This window comes from Protopterus annectens, chromosome 3.part0, assembly GCF_019279795.1.
Source record: "Protopterus annectens isolate FY-2018-M chromosome 3.part0, PAN1.0, whole genome shotgun sequence".
NCBI lineage: Eukaryota > Metazoa > Chordata > Ceratodontiformes > Protopteridae > Protopterus > Protopterus annectens.
Window position 1 is genome coordinate 75676334 of NC_056731.1, and position 16508 is coordinate 75692841.

Consider the following 16508-nt stretch of genomic DNA (forward strand, 5'->3'; position numbering starts at 1 on the left):
GGCAGTGGTTCTGGGATGAATCTTTCCAGCTTCATTTACCTACTGTGTGACCAGGATCAAGTCACCTAACCAGACCGTGCTTTGGAGTAATTGGGAATTTTGGGCTAGGCACTTTAATTGTCTTCTGAACTGCACATCTAGCACCTATGATCCTGTAATCATTCTTACCAACCATACATTATTGCATAGCTGATCTAGTTCAGGAAATGTTATGGCAATATCACCAGTGCACCATTTTTTAATGTAACATAGGCAATTTATTTTTAAATCACAGTAGGCACTGCATTGTAGGTGCACCACTGAAATACAAAGTTGCTTGCCAGCAACTACTTCTGCATTAGTAGTAATTCTCTTTGATGCAGAATTATTCTGATGTTTTTTACTTCTGTTGAGATTGTGCATATTGACTTAGCATATGTTATTGGGTGGTTAATATCTATTATGCTCTCATAAACATTCTTCTATTTAAACTGTGTGACACTTGGCTGAATTTAATGATGTGATGCTAGTGATCTTTACACAATTTAATATAGTTCGTCAAAAGTATCAATAACGTGTGTATAGTTTATTTCTTCCTAACAATAAGGGGTTTACAGCACCAGCAAAGTGTTTATAATTGCTGGTGGATAAATCAAAGAACACAACCATTTAAGCATGCTCCTAAAATATATATACAGGGAGACTATGGTTTGAATTCACCCAGGGACCAAGATTCACTTAATCCACCCCTGGCCAGATGCATTTTCAATGAATGTGAGCTGTTGTTTATGCTAAGTCTGTTTTCAAAGCAAGTTTACTGTTGCTCATATTTAAGTCTTTCTCAATGTGCAGCTGCTTTATTTTGTTTAGCAAATGACCATCAGTGTTTGTGCTATAGAGTTTGAAATAAAAGTTTTAGGTTTAAGTCCACTTCTCTGTAATCACTGCAAATGTAAAGAAGAAACCAAAAAAAATGATATGCACACTGACAGTTTTACAAAGTGTTTATGGTAATTGGAGGGGAGAAAGCCAAGTAATGGGACATTGGAATGGTTGCAGGGTCCCTGGTCCATTACCCTGCCAAGGGCCCCATTTGAACATGATCTAACCCTGTAAATACCAACTTTTCAAAAGCCATTGTATCTATTTTTAATGTCTACAGGTTAAGAGATGTGAGGGTCAAGAGTCTGTCAGAAAATCATCATGAAGATTTTTTTCATATTTGTGTAAAGATTAATATTCATCCTTATGTATGTTTTTCTTTAATTTTATATATTCATGTAGATCACTAATCATATTATTTGTTCAAAAGAATGTTGTAATCAAAAAATCTTGTGAGTCTAAAGTAACACAGATTCATACTACTGTGATCTTCCGAAATGAAGCTGTTAATAAGTGCTCCACATTTTACACATTTGATTCACATTATGAGACCCAGTGTTTGTATTCGTTATTCATATGCAAAGAGGATGCGAGGTATATGAGATCCATAACTACATTCTTTCATGTCCAATCAAACTTCTGGTAGTCTAAACAAAAAAATCCCCCCTCCCAGTTGCTACTACATCCCTGCAAACCCAGAGATCTCCTTTGTCATAACTGCTGTAAGGAGCTCTTCCTTCAATGAATCCCTTAACAATACTAGTAATAGTACACATTCATTAACCAGGTAGCCTCATTGGATGTAAAAGTTCCTTGTCAGGGACAAACTGGGAGCAACTTCTGCTTAAGAAACTTACTCAATGTCACAAAGTAGGCAAACAAACAGCTAGCTATTTTATGTATATATATATATTATATACTTAGACTTTAAAGTTTTGCTACTATAAATAAATGCACACCCTTTATTTTGGGCAGACTGATCTCCTCCCTTTATACTGGGTGCATGACATAATGATGTCACCCCTGCCTATCCCAGATGTTCCAAGAAAAACATGACAAATGCTGTATACTTTGAGCTCTCATTTTGCCAGTTCTTTTTCTATTTTCATTTTTGTTTTATATATATATATATATATATATATATATATATATATTGATTATTGCAGAGTGTCCAACAAAGATATAACTTTCTTCCAAGGATTATTAACCACTGGCCTGGGATAGATTTGTAGTTCTTTGATTTTTATTTCTATCAATGTAGTTGTCTTCAGCAAAGTGTAGAACTCTTCTAAGGTCGGGGGTGTATTTGAATTCTACCCTCTGGTTACGCATTTCCTAGATATAGCAAGTATTGTCCATAACAAATACATATTTGTCTTATTCAGGTAGTGACCTTCATTTACATTTAGAATTATCAATACTTTAGTTAACATAAAGGATTCATTAAATAAAGCTTGTAAAAATGACTGATTCCATTCCAATATGATTTAATTTTATTACATTCATAAAAAATATGAATCCAGTCTGCTTTATTTGACTTTTCACACCTCCAGCAAAAACCATTTGTAGTAGTACTGATCTTTTTAATTCTATCTGGTGTTAAAAATGCTCTATGTAAGTATTTCCAATTAAATATTTTCTAGTACTGTGTGTTAGAGGTGTAACTGATAGTAAGATGTTAGTTTTAATTTCTTCTGTTAACTGCAATGACTGACCCTTTGTTAAGAACTGCCAGTATGATGGTTTGGGAATTGTTTTATATGTTATTAACTCTTTATATTGATTTGAAATGGAATTTTTCTTTTCACAACTATTATATATAAATTCATACAGAAAACTTAGTAGATTTGGAATATCTTTAAATGAGGAATTATTAATTAATCTGCATAAATCTTGAGTGTACATTAGAATTCTTTGTAAAGTTAACCAGTCCTATGTTGGAATATTGTAAGCAGTTTTATCATATGTATATCTAAAACATTTAATTTATTTACACATTGAAACCAGCATAAGAATCCATTTTGTTCCCAGGAGGTTATTGTTTCCCTATATACTTTGTGAAGAAAGTTCTTAGTGATGGTAAATAGGGTTAAAAGGTCAAACCAAAGTTTTAGATCTATGTTTGCATTGATAATTTTCCTAAAGGAATTGATGTAATGATTAATCTGTGTTGTTTTAGAAGGTTTTGTTATATTACATTGTATACTTATGCATAGTATGTACCAGGGTTTGTTTGATTTGTCTATTACATTTTTTTAACAGATTAAATTCATTTGTTAATATAGCCATTGTTAATTCTTTCCATTTGGCAAAATAATTTGGATGTATCCAGTCTATTGTAGTTTTAAACATAGATGCTTTTATATATGTTTCTATTTCTGGGAAGTTCAATCCTCTTTGTTTCCAGGGTCTAATGTGATGAGTTAGAGCAACTCTATTCTTTTTTGGGATTCCATAAACATTTTATCAAACATGAGTTTCTTTCTTTAAGAATGCATCTTTCAGGAATTAACTGTAATGCTAATGCTACATATAGTATTTTTGGCAATAAGACCATATTTATTAATTGCAATCTGTCTTCAAAAGTTAATATAATTTTGTTCCACTTTTCTATATATATTTTTATTGTTTCAATAATGTTTTTATAATTTATTAATATTGTTTCGTTTATATTTTTGCATAACATTATTCCTAAATAATTTTGCATAAGTTCTTGTTCTCCTATGATGGATTTATCTGTAACTTGTAGTTCTTTTTTCTTATTTAAAAATAGAAATTTTGATTTTGATCTATTAAAGTGTAGACCTGAAATCTTGTAAAATTTCTCCATTACTTCTTCTAGCTATCCTAATGACTCTCTGGAGTTTGATATGGTTAATAAAATATCATCAGTAAAAAGCATTATTTTAGATATGTACTGGTCATAAACTTCTATTCTTTTTATTCTTGGATTATTGCGTATTATTTCTGCAAATATTTCTATAGCCAAAGCAAATAAAATAGGAGAATGGGGGCATCCTTGTTTAGTACCTTTTGTTATATGGATAGATTCTGAGGTGAAAGGACTTAATTTAATGTAGGCTAAGTTATTAATATATATTTTTTTAGTAATAGGATGAAGGGAGGAGGAAATTCAAATAATGCTAAAGTTTTAAATAGATATTCCCAGTTGAGGGAATCAAAGGCTTTTTCTATGTCTAATCTGATTACAAATGTTTCTCTATCTTCTTTATTCACATAATCTATAAGAGTAAATATCCTTTTAATATTATCATGTGTGTGCCTGGTATATAAAAACCCAGTTTGATCATTATTAATTGTCTTTGAAAGTGAGATTTTCATTCTGTTAGGTAGTATTGACATGAATATTTTGTAATCATTATTCAGTAATGATATAGGTCTGTATGAGGTGCAAAGATCTGATAGTTTATTATCTTTTAGAATTGGTGTTATGAGAGAATATTTCCACGAGGGTGGTATTTTTGCTTCTGACTGGACTTCTAGCAAAGTTTTATGAAAAAGGGAGATTACTGTTGAAGGGAAGAGTTTGTAAATTTCCGTAATTATACCATCTATCCCGGGAGCTTTGTTAGATTTACTTTCTTTTATCTTGTCAACAATTTCTTTGTAGGATATAGGTTTTTGTAGGTCTAGTTTTAAGTTTTTGGGATTTTTTTTTTATATCGATAAGGTTTGTATCTAAGTTTATTTGGTTGGTATCTAAATCTTTTTTTGTTTTTTGAAATGTTCCATATATTAAAACTGAAATGCTTCAAGTATGTCTCCTATATCTGATACTTTTTTCCATTTATTTTCATGATATATACTACTAATGTTATTTGCTTTAGATTGTATTTTAATTCTTGTAGATACGTTATGTAGATACCTGGGGAAGGTGGCTAATGCATTTATTTTTATTTTTTTCCAAGGCTAGACAGGTTTTGTGTGCTAGAGTTTCATTATATTTTTTATTTAATTCCTCTATTTATTTTTTTTTTTGACTTCTGGGCAATTCTGATTATTTTTAGATTTTGCTGTCAAGAGTCTGGTTTGCAAGTCTAATGATTCAGATTCCCACTCTCTAACTTTGTTTTTCTACCAGCTAAGGGTCTTACCAATTAAATACACTTTTAATGAGTCCCAAACCATGACTCTACTGATTTCTGTTGTATTATTAATTTCAAGAAATAATTATAGTTCTGACAATATCCAGGGTGTGAATTCTTTAATTTTCATGATATATGATGGAATTCTAGTTGAGAGGATTAAAGGTTTAATCTCTATTTGGAGCTTCATTATCAGGGAGTCATGATCTGAGAAGGGGCATGGAATGATTGAGAATTTGTCTATTCTGATTTGTGTTCCAAATCTATGGTCTTTATGGGAAAATAATACGGATTTATCATCTTTAACTTTAAAAGTGTCAATTAAATGAAATGAATCAATCCATCTTTTTAAGGATTTTGAAATAGTTGCTATGCAAAAAGACCTCTTGGTGGTTTCAGAAGCTTCTAAGGTACAATTAAAGTCTCTTCCCAGTATAAGATTTCCTTTATAATTGTTGGAAATAAAATCTAGGAGTTTTTTAACCGTTCCTGCTCCAATTCATGGGAACCAATATAGATTAGCTAAGGTCCAGTCTGTTATTAAATTTAATTATAACAAATGCTAGTAGACCTTCTGTATTCATATTTATAAATAACTTTTGGAGTGATTATGTTTTTCTTCCAGAGAATTGATACTCCTTTTGTCTTTGTTCTATAGGAGGATTGAGCTAAGTCTGTATAGTCCTTAGGGTTCCAAATAAGGCTATCATTATTCTTAAAATGCATTTCCTGGAGAAATACTACTTGTGCCTTATTTAGATTTAAATATTTTAGTAAGTTTGATCTTTTATTTGCATTATTGAATCCATTAGTATTTAATGATAAGAATGTTAAATCAATTTCAAGTTATTGTTGGAAGAAACGTTTTGCTTATTTTTTTATTTTGATTATAGTAGTTATACCATATTCTCTGATAACATTGGATGTCATTTTTATGTGTATAAACTTAGGAGTGTAATTTAATGTTCTTTCTTCTTTAAATATAAGTAGGGTACAATTCTGGTCAGGCTTTAAAAAAGTGCTTCTATAAAACATTATATCTAAAGTATCAAATACAAGTAAATATGAATTTCCCATTAAAGATGGAATGAAAGTCATTCCTAATCCAATAGATAGAGATAGATCTATTGGATTATCACTCATACCTTTAACCAACAATACCAACTGTGCTCCATATGTTAAATTATTATATGGAGAATTTTCTTAAAAGAGGTATGTAATTCTATATTATTCTTATTGTTCTATAGTATTTTATATATCAGGATGGAATGTTAGTAGTGTAAACAATTATTATGTTGACTTGGAAAATATCCAATATTTAGTTACCCTCAAGAGATCCCACACATGTCAGATATGTCATTTTGGATAAATTAAATGCAACAGAGGAGCATACACTAAATAAGCCAACAACGAATAGAGTATTATTAAAATAACTTGACTAAAAGGACTCTACAGAAGACAATGAGTGATTACCAATGAAATATGAATTTACTGTAGGTGTACTGTCTTCCTTTGCTTTACCACTCTTCAGCTCACAAACTTCAACTTGCACTTATGAAAAGACATGGCTTATCAGTGGTATCCTGACTCTGAGTAGAGGCGACCTACATTCTAGTGTGCAGTGCTTTTACATATTTATAGCTTTACAAAGCAGAGTCTAAGAATGAACTATGATCACCCTGACAATTCCCATCCTGCATAGAGCACCTCCTGCTTCCAGAATGGGTAAGCACATCAGCTCTGGAATGAATGTGAAGGTACCTATATGGTAATCAAGATTTACCTTAGGTAAGTATTAATCAAATAGTATTTAGAGCATCTTAGAGAGTTCTTGGGGCAGTTAGAATACTCTTAAGCCTCTCTCCCTTGACCAAAAACAACAATTTCCCTTCCCTTTCTTTCCCTTGTTAAATCAGTACTAATTAAAGAAATTCAGCAAACATAGGTAAACAGAAATAACATTCAGTAGTCTGTCTTGTACATGACTCGCAATCCATTAAACAAGTCAGTGACTAGCATCACTTTAGTAAACATTATAAAGATAAATTAGAAATAATTTCCTAGCTCTTTAAATTTTCTGATAATGCAAAATGTTAACAATAAGCCATTGCAACTAAAAGTATAAAGCATTTCAAATTTTCCTTGCATGTATACATTCTACTTATATTGTAGTGTCAATAGCTGTCTTTGAAATCTGTACAATACTTCACTTCTTCAAATCATTCCTTTTTCAATTCAGGTTTTGTTTTGTCAAAACAGCAACAATATTTCAAGGGCACAATTAATATTTAGACTGATGTTTCAAATAAATAACTTGTCAGTTGCCAATTGAGTTAGTTTAGAATGCATGATTAGTGCAAATATAGCATGTTGCAAAAATAATATGTATTTTTTGTGTGCTCTAGAGACTGTCATATGCAAGTGACATATATAATGTAGCATATATAGAGCAGATAGCTTATGGATTTGGGTTGTTAAAGTAAATTATGCTTATTAATCAGGCAGTTGCATTTAAATTCACAAGTAATTTGGGGGCATTTCAATTGAGATTCCAGGAATGTGTAGTCCAATGTGAGTAATTGAGTCCACTTTTCCTCATAAACATATGTCACAATTCATTAAACTAAGCAGAGACTAACATCTGTCTGATAATCATTATAAAGACAAAGAATAGTAATTTCGTAGCTTTTCAAACGTTCTGATATCGCAAAATGTTGACAGTAAGCTATTTTAACTGGAAGACTAAAATATTTCGATACTTCCTTGTGAATATATATTTTTATTTTTACTGTAGTGTCAAGAACTGTCTTTGAAATCTATGCATTACTTCACTTCTTTCAAGTCATTCATTTTACAGTTCAGATTATATTTTATCAAAATGTCAATAGCATTTCAAGGGCACATTTAATATTTAAACTGCTATTTTAAATGAATAGCTATCAGTTACCAAGTGAGTTTGTGCAGAGTGTGAGGTAACTGCAAAGATAGCATGTTGCAAAAAGTAATATGTATCTTTTCATATGCTCTAGAGACTGACCATTTCAAGTAACATATAAAATGTAACTTTTACAGAGCAGACAGCTTGTGAAATAAGCATGTTAAAGTGAGTAATACTTTTGAATCAAGCAGCTACATTTCAGTGCACATGTAGTTTGGGAACATTTCAGTTGTGTTTCCAGAAATATGTAATCTTATGAGGATAAATCATAAAATATTTACAAATAATCTTATTATGTATTTATTTTACCTTGTTTAGGTTGTTTTTCATTTTAATAACGAAACATTACTTTTTCTTATTATCTGTGAGGCTAAATGCACTTCATAGATTCACAGTGTCCTTAGAAACTGCAGCAATTGTTTACTGTTGCTATGGCAACACAAATAGAATGTGAAAAAAGCTTCACTTCTCTTAACCAACAGTACATTTTTCCCTCCTTTTTTATGTATTTGTTAATACTAAAAGGAATTAATTCAAAGGACATATGTACATGAAAGGAACATTTCAGAGTTAATCACGAACATGTCCCTAATCACAATAAGCATAACAGTGACTATCATTAATCTAATAAATATTGGGTACTTACGTATTATCACAACCACATTGCAAATCCCTAGCAACCAGGTTCCAAATCGGTCATAATTGTGGAAATCAAGGACAAATGAATCGTTGTTCTTACTGTCCTGAATTTGAACTGATAAGGTCGCTGGATGTGACATTTTACAGTTCTGTTATTCGTAGTTGAGACAAGCTGTGCGCCATGTGACCCAAAACTAGTCGGTTGTTGTGAGAATCATTTGAGAAAAAACAGCAGTTTTTGAGTTTTCTCTTTACATCCCTCACATGGTATGCTGCCCCCCCCAGAAGTGGCATCCTCTCGTATCTCTCTTAAGTGACAGCATTCTCTTTACATCCCTCACATGGTATGCTGCCTCCCAGAAGTGGTATCCTCTCATATCTCTCTTAAGTGACAGCAAGCCATACTGTTAAAACGTTCTCATTTGTTTATGCTGTCTTTTCACCCCTTTTTGCATGGTTTCAGAACCATCAACCTGTAAGACATTACCGAGGAAGGGAAGAGCTACAAAATGTCATCTGGTGAAAGGAGTATGTTTATTGGGTGTCAATGTATGTGTTCTGTGGTTCCAGTTTGCAGAAAAGCAGAAAGAAACACACTTGCAATCATTTCATACCTACTTATTTTTCACAGTGTTTACATATCCTCAGGTTGCCCTGGCATTGGGATTCAGGGTAAGTACTCCATCTTACTTTGTCTTGCTGTGTTCTGTTTGCACAGCCGAGTCCATGGCCTTTAAAATGAAAACATCTGTTGAAGGACATCAAGCTGGTAGAGGATTTTGGGGATTACTACTGCTCCTGGGTGTTCAGCCAATGTAATAAAAAGCTGTTTGGTAGCTTTCCCAACCCCTACAAGACCAGATAGAGTCGTTGGGCCATAACTTCAAGAATTCAGACACATTTGCAATGTGGTTGCGATAATACGTAAGTGCCAAATATTGTAATAACAATTAATTAAGTTCACTACTCCAATTAGGCTACCTTAAAACTAGATTATTTTAGACTATTATTTATCTATGTATAGATAGTGAGTTATTAAATATATACAGACTATATTCGTATAGTAAATAGGAGAGAATTTAGAAAGGGAGACAAGATACAGTTAAAATAAATAATGAGAAAAGAGAGAAGAGAGAAAGAAAAGAGAAAATTAAGAGAAAATACACATATACTATGTATGTTAATTTACAGTATAAATATTTTATGTGCTATATAACCCACCTTCTGTGAAAGAAAAGTACCCTGTTTTACATACCTGAAGTAATGTGAAAACTCTCATGTGTCATCTATTTTCAAAAAAATATAAATAAAGATTCCAGTAGTTAGCAGGGGTGCAGCTAGGATTTTCAAATGTGTACTCACAGCTCTCAAACTGCTACCCCCCTCCCCAGCCAAGCTACGGCCATTCTCGTAATTCACGGTTCGCTGTTTTAGTGTTGATAAAGAGGCATTCGCTGTAATGCCTCTTCAGTAATATAATATAGATTCACTCAAACTCGGTTCCTTGAATTGAAAATGAACCTGAAAGTCAGTTCTTTGAAAAATGCAGCATGGTAGTTGGGGTAGAGGATTCTTGCTTTTGTTTTCTGTAACTAAGGTACAGGTTTTGAGCTTGAGTAAATTATTAACTACCTGCTACCCCTAACTAGGGTGTTTCATTCACACACACACCCCTACCTACCTCTTAGTGCAAGAAATATGGACAAAGCCTAAAATAAACAAGGACAGATATTAAATAATGCTCTTGTGAACTTAGAACGTTGCTAGAATAACAGGATTTGTGCTAGTATGAGAAAGTTGCTCGAATAACAGGATTTGTGCTAGTTTGAATTTTTCTAAAGGACATGAAGTCTGAAACTCAAATGTCTGTCGTTATTTAGCAACTTCAGCCTTCAATGATTTTCTAGAAAATCACAAAATGTATGAGAAACAGACAAAAATATAGGCACAAATCTGGACATTCTGTAAAATTTGGACAGTTGAGAGGTATGCTACCTACCTACCTCACACACACACACACACACACACACACACACACACACACACACACACACACACACACAAATACCTCTCAACCTCTCAGAGCAACAAACCCATAAATAAAACTGAGGCAAAGGCACAAAAATAAGGACATTTTTTTTAAATGTTGCTCTTATAAACTTAGAAAGATAATAGAATAGTAGTAGGTCTTGCATTAGTACGAATTTTCTGAAAGGTATGAAATCTGAAACTCAAATGTCTGCCATTATTTTCTAACTTCAGTCTTTAATGATTTGCCACTAATTTGCCAGAAAACGGCAATTTTATGAAAAACGGACCAAAAATGTGATGCAAAAATATAAAATTGCCAGACAATACAGTTGGGAACTTGTCAAAGAAGGGACACCATTTTAATATGAGCACTGTTAACTTGAGCAGCTGACAAAATTAGAGAATCTACATGCATTTCTGAAATAAAAGTAATGTATAACTCTGATCATTGCAGTTACTTATAATTGTAAACCCTCCACGTTTTCTTCCAAAATTGCTATTTTGCAGAGGGATTATTAGGGGGAGAGCAACATTTGAGACAAAATTGGGGACAGTTGAGAGATTTGGATATTCCTAATTCTATAAAGCGATTTATTTGCACATACCTCTCAACCTCTTAATGCAGGAAATCTGGACAAGGCCAAATATATTGGGGGAACATACAAACAGTACTAAAAATTGATCTTGTATAAACTTAAGACAGTTGATAGAATAACAGGTCTTGCTTTAGCATGCATTTTTCTGAAGATTATGACGTCTGAAACTTAACGTTGGTCATTATTTAGTGACTTCATTCCTAAATGATTTGCCAGAAAAGTTTTATTTTGCATTTTACAGCATGAACACCAATAAATATCTGCTAAACAAAGCAATGCAGTCTCACAATGAAACTTCTCTGCCCTTGAAACTCACATTCATTGAAACAGCATTGAAACCCACATTCAAAGAAAATACATTTTGCCAGTGGCAGATAAAGATTAACTTTGGGCTGTTTTCAAATCATAGGCCCCTTGTACATGAAACATACACATGCTCTTTGATACACCTTCCTGATTTTATTAAATTATATTCCTTGTACAATACAGTATAGTTGTTAGAGAGCGTTTTAAATTTATTGTTTTGAACATTTTTCCAGTAAACAATGAAATAAAATGCATGCACCAATAATGACAAAACAGCCCAGTTCAGAAAATTTCCATCATAAAAGTCTACTCAATCTTCTATAGTCCACCAGTATCAGTAAATATGCACAATCTCTGAACTAGTAAAAGCCATCTACATAATTCCACATTAAAGAAATCTGTAACTAATGAAGAGGCTGCTGCTAGCAAACAAATTTATATTTCATGGTTTCATCTACAAATAAAGTGTCCTTTGCCCTTGAGGAATAAATTGCCTATGTTGCATTAAAAAAATGATACGCTAGTAATATTGCAATAGGGAATGGATGGCAAACTGATAACAGGTTCATAGTTACTACTAGATATCTTCGCCAAAAAGGACTACAGCATCCACCCCCCTTTACCACACAGTACAGTATCAGCAATACCTCTACCTTACTGTAGGAGAAGAACCCACAGCCTTCTGCATCAAAAGCAAGTACACTACCTGTTGTGCTATTAACAGTACAAGCAGACTCAGCATAAGCAGCACTAAACTTTAGTTCCCCTACAGCTCTCAGCTCCTTGTAAAATGTACTCGACACTCAGCTTTATCTCTGAACTTTGCAGCACAAGAAATCTGGAAAAAGCCAACATTTACTGGGGGGGAGGGCAGAAGCCCTTTGTTATTTAAATGCAGCTTCAAAATTAATAAACAGTTTTCTTTCTGGAGCTTCAGTTTCAAAATGCACGCACTTTATTTCTCCCAGATTTAAAAGACTTGTGTTCAGTTAACCTTAACCTTGCAATCTTGGATCAGTATCTCTAACTACTGATAAATGCAATAGTTCTTTTAGTTCTTTATAAACAACTTTTACATCAACTACTGTTATTTGTATATACTTTTCAGTACAAGAGCATTCTGTTGTAGAATTGCATATTTATTATTTTGTTCACAGTGGATACATCTCTTCCAGTAGCCATCTTAAAATTAATATTTTAGTATAATTTCTTATATACCTGAAACTGGACCATGTTTTCAGATTTAAGCATTTTAAGCTATTAAAAGAAAATATTTTCTTTAGACAGTTTGCATTTTGTCTTTATTAAGCATAGTGCAGGAGCAATGAATATTAAACCTCTTTTCAGTTTATTTAACACAAGCTTTAAAAGTATATGTGTATAATTCCACCACACACACACACACACACACACACACACACACACACACACACACACACACACACACACACACCTTACCTGATAATCCGTTCACCCGAACACACACACCCTTATCTGATAATCCATTCACCCGAACACACACACACACCCTTACCTGATAATCTGTTCACCCGATTACCTTCATGATCACCATCCATTCATGATTGCCTTGCCAACAATGATTATGCAGCTGCCTCCACCATCTTTAAAGCTATGCACATTCCCCGCTTGCAGCCAGCCAGCCGGACATGACGTGATGATGTGAGCTCAATTCTGACTGGCTGGTATGTAGCCATGAAATGTAACTTAAAGGAGCCAATGCTGTTTAAATTTTTTTTAATTAAAAAAGCTACCCCCTCTTCTAAAAAGTTGTTCTGAAATCAGTACAGTGCATATGCCTCCCGACGTCCCTGGTAGTTAGTAATCTTTGTTTTGAAATTCCAAGCAGTGAAATTGGTCCTTTAAAGTAATGTTAAAACAATTCATATCATAGTAGATGCTTTGAGAGATTTGGCTGTAACAGTATCAGTCTTTTGCTTCTTCTTTTTGACATCTGTCCAGACATTTGTTTCTTTTGTTCTCTTGAGAGAAGGTGACATCCAATCCATATCTTCTGGTAAAGCAATTTAATTATTAGTTTTAATAAATGAAGAGGCTTCCTCTAAGTCAGTAAAAGTCCTCATCTCATTGGCATACAGTATTCTTATCTTAGCTGGATATGCAAGTTGTGCCTTGATGTTATTTTGTTTCAGAAACTTTATCATTGGCCACACTTTTTTCCTTTGTTCCATTATTCTAGATGAATAGTCATTATCAAATCTTATCAGACTCTGTTTATATTTTAAAGGTGCCTTCCTCCAAGCAGATCTTAAAATCAGTTCCTTGTCCAAGTATGAAAGAAATTTGATAATTATTGACCTAGGAGGAGAGTTTGAGTTAGTGGCAGGTTTCCCAAGAGCTCTGTGTACCCTGTCAATGCCAAAGGAAAGTCCTTCTTTTAAATTTAAAAAGTCAGGGATCCAGATTGACAAAAAAGAAATAATATCCTCACCTTCTGTGTTTTCAGGTAATCCGAAAATCCTGATGTAATTTCTCCTCTTCCTATTTTCCAAGTTGTTGTGTCTTTCGGCTTTTCCCGGTTAGGGGTTGCCACAGCAGAACTCTGTTCCGCTAATGATTGGCAGTAGATTTTTATGTACCGAGTTGCCGGCTCTGGCACAGAACCTTCAATGAAGGTACGCTCCATTCACACAAGTCTCCACACAGAAGATGCTCTAGCTGAGAATTGAATAGGATAACGTCTTACTGTGAGGCAACAACGTTATTGCAGCACCACCACCACCACCACAGTTTCCTATTCCTATTTTCCAAGTCATCTACTTTATTAACCATCCAAGTGTTTTGTTTAAGAAGCAGTTCTTTCTGTGTTTCCTCTTCCTTAAGTCTGCTTTCTAAGGCATTTAGAAAAACTTCTATTCCTGTTATCCTTGTCTCTGGTGTTGTTGTAGCATTTCCTTGAGGGTGTCAGCCTGTTTTTGACTGCTTGTTTTAAGATTTTTCCAGGTTCTCTTTAAAATCATCCATCTTCAAAGACAACTCCTGCAGGGTAGATGCCATCTGTTGTAGTTCCTTCTTTAAGGCAGCATCCTGGTGAGAATTCTTTGAGCTGCTCATTTTAACAAGTGAATATATCTCCAAAAAATTATTTGTAAAACTTCACCAAAGTTTCTAATTATGTAAATTAGTCCTTTATCTATAAGATTTTATACTTTGAAAAAAAATAAGAATATTTTTTTCCTGTCTTATTTAACTAGTTATATGGAGCTCTAAAATACTGCTGCTTTCAGTTAGCCATTCAGGCTCCACCCCCAAGCTACTGTGCAACTCTTGTCCTCCAAGAAGCTTCTTGCTGCCCAGTGCTGCACTACAGTGTTCAATGCAGCTCAGAGTTGCTATACATTACTCAAAGCAGCCTGCAGCTGTTCTATGTCATTTATAACATACAGCTGCCTACCACGGTACACTGTCTATTGGTACAGTGCCAACATAACTTGACTTCTTCAGGAAGTTCATTTGTACAGACTTAAACTGCATATTTTACTTCATTAAGTCTGTGTAATATTTAACAAAATTCTCTAATTCTCTGGACTAAAATAGATGTTTAGCCTGCTTGCATTCATTTTGTCACCAGGCTTTCAGTACTTGGCATCCTTTGTATGTGTTGCAACTGCCTGATGATCACAGATATTTGAACTTTTAATTACCACAAGACATTCCGTTTGTGAGAGATGCAAGTATTCAACTGACATGAAGGCCTCACTCACACAAAAAAAAAAATCATAAACTGTGAGCAACACGCACTTCTACAACACTCTGTACTAAACCACACTAAAATTCACTGAAGCTGTAACAATAACCCTTGCCTAAATGTCCTTGGTACATGAATACTAGATCTCAGCCACAATCTAATACCACATCTCTGGGCATGTTTACAACAATGAGTCACCATGATTTAAATCATCTGGAAACCAACAGATCACTCTACAAACAAAAAAGTGTTAGTAATGCACGACTCTATAAATTCACAGATTTTCCTCTCATTAGGCCGGTCAAGGGCAAGGTGATTGTGAGTTATCTTTCAGTTTCTAAGATCTCTAATATCTCAAGGTTCCTTACAGCCTTTTCACCTAACAATAAATATATTCTAAAACATGTCACTGGTCCATGTGTGAATCAATGACTTGGCATACAGAACCCTGAGGTATTTGCAGAAAGACATGTTAGAACTCTCAATGTATGTTATGAATGCAGGAAAGACTCTGGTCCTGAGTAGAATCCTTCCTTTTCCAAGAATGATGCCTAAAAACAAAGCAAAATAATTGGTTTTAACAATTAGATAAATAGTTGCTATCATTCCAGGGGGGATCCAGTGTGTGTCAGCACAGGATGAGGTTCTTGACAGTCATACTTGCTTTGCTAAGGATGGCCTACACCTCTAATTCCAAGGCCTCCTCATACTGGCTAAGACCTTTGCTGTTCCCATAGTGCTATATACAGTGATTAGCTGATGGATATGCAAATGTAATTAATATATCAAATCCAAAACAAAGTCACTTTAAGGTGGCCCTGCTCAATGCCAGTAGTCTTGACAACAACAAAATGCCCAAACTTGAGATCTTCCTGCATTTGAGCACATCCATGTCTACATATGTACAGAAATCTAAATGAAAAGAAGGCAAAAGTAGCATTGATTATTGAAATCGCCACACCCAGTGACTGCAGTTTCTTGCGTACAGAGAGACACAAAGTAATAAAATATCAGGATCTGCAGGCAGAAATGAGAGCAATGTGGAAGAAAGATACCCAGACAGTTCCAAAAGGAGTAGGAGTAATGGGTCTCATAAGGAAAAATCTGCAATCGCATTTTGATATGTTTCCAATGCATGTAACTCCATACAAATTGCAGAAGGAGTCATTACTGGGCACATTGCGGATTCTGTGCAGAGCCCTTCTGGCTGACATCAAAGATTGAAACAACACTAATTTCATGAACTTTAACTGTACTTTGACAAAGGAATAGGGTCCATTCCTGGCACAGTATTAGAAGCCCAA